The sequence below is a fragment of the Coenobita brevimanus genome, chromosome 19 (genome assembly GCF_032717465.1).
Source record: "Coenobita brevimanus isolate Jiangsu-jjx chromosome 19, ASM3271746v2, whole genome shotgun sequence".
In the NCBI taxonomy this organism is placed as follows: Eukaryota; Metazoa; Arthropoda; class Malacostraca; order Decapoda; family Coenobitidae; genus Coenobita; species Coenobita brevimanus.
The window spans coordinates 26,631,458-26,632,995 of NC_136972.1; positions in this window are offsets into that span (position 1 = coordinate 26,631,458).

The following is a 1,538-nucleotide window of genomic DNA, read 5'->3' on the forward strand; positions in this document are numbered from 1 at the left end:
ATAACACACTGGCCAATCTATCACCGTTGTTAACACCACCACAACTACCAACATTACAACTACCAACATTACCACCACAACTACCAACATTACCACCACAACTACGAGCATTACCACCACAACCACCAACATTATCACCACAACTACCAACATTAGTACAACTACCAATATTACTACAACTACCAACATTACCACTACAACTACCAACATCACTACCACTACTGCCAACATTAACACCACAACTACCAGCATTACCATCACAACTACCAACATAATACCACAGTTACCAACATTACCACCACTACCAACATTACCACCACAACTACCAACATTACAACCACAACTACCACCACCACCACAACTACCACAACCACCACAACTACCAACATTTGTGGACGGGGTTTCAATTCGCAATACACCTTTAAGCTTTCACACTCTCTCACTTTCTCACACCTCTCTCTAATCTTTCAGAGACAGAGAGAGAGAGAGAGAGAGAGAGAGAGAGTTAAGTAAATTAGGACACACGAGTAGAGATTAAAGCGACGAGCCAACACAGCCATTATCTCTACCACTGAGAGAGAGAGAGAGAGAGAGAGAGAGAGAGAGAGAGAGAGAGAGGAGATTACGAGGGTGTTTTTCATCTCAATCTCTCCCTCCCTCCTTCCCTCCTCCTCCTCCTCCCCTCCTCCTCTTCCTCTTCCTCCCTTGATAGCTTCCTCTTCCTCCTCCTCCTCCTCCTTCTCCTCCTCTTCTCCTTTTCATTCTCTCTCTTTCCCCAAACTTCTTTCCCTCCTTCCTTCTTCCTTCCTTCCTTCCTTCCCTCCTTCCCTCCTTCCTTTCCTCTTTCCTTCCTTCCTCCCTCCCTCCTTTCTTTCCTACCTATCTTCCTTTCACTTCTTCCACTTTCTCTCTCTCTCTCTCTCTCTCTCCTATCACACTTCATCACCCTCGCCACTTAGTCTTATCAAGGGTGTATTCTCTCTCTCTCTCTCTCTCTCTCTCTCTCTCTCTCTCTCTCTCTCTCTCTCTCTCTCTCTTCTTTTATCTTTCTACCTATCTATACCTACCTCAGTCTTTCTATCTATCTCTATCTCTATATTCCATTCTCCTTCGCTCCCTTTCTCTTCTTCCTTCCTTCTCTCTCCTTCCTCCCCTTCCTCTCTCCCTCACTCCCTCTCTCTTTCTCTCTATCCATCATCCTCTCTCCTTCCTTTCCTCCCTCCATCTCTCTTTCCCTCCCAGTCTCCCTCCCTTTCTCCCTCTCTATCCATCATCCTCCCTCTTTCCCTCCCTCCCTCCCTCCCTTTCGCTCTTTTTTATGGCTGTGATTAGGTTATGATGTCGTTATGAGAGAGAGAGAAAGAGAGAGAGAGAGAGAGAGAGAGAGAGAGAGAGAGAGAGAGAGAGAGGAAGGATGATAAGAAAAATGAACCCCCCCCAACAAAGAGAGAGAGAGAGAGAGAGAGAGAGAGAGAGAGCCTGCGCCATCACTGTGCCATTTTGTGTTGCCGCTCTCTGCCATCTTACTACCATTGTTA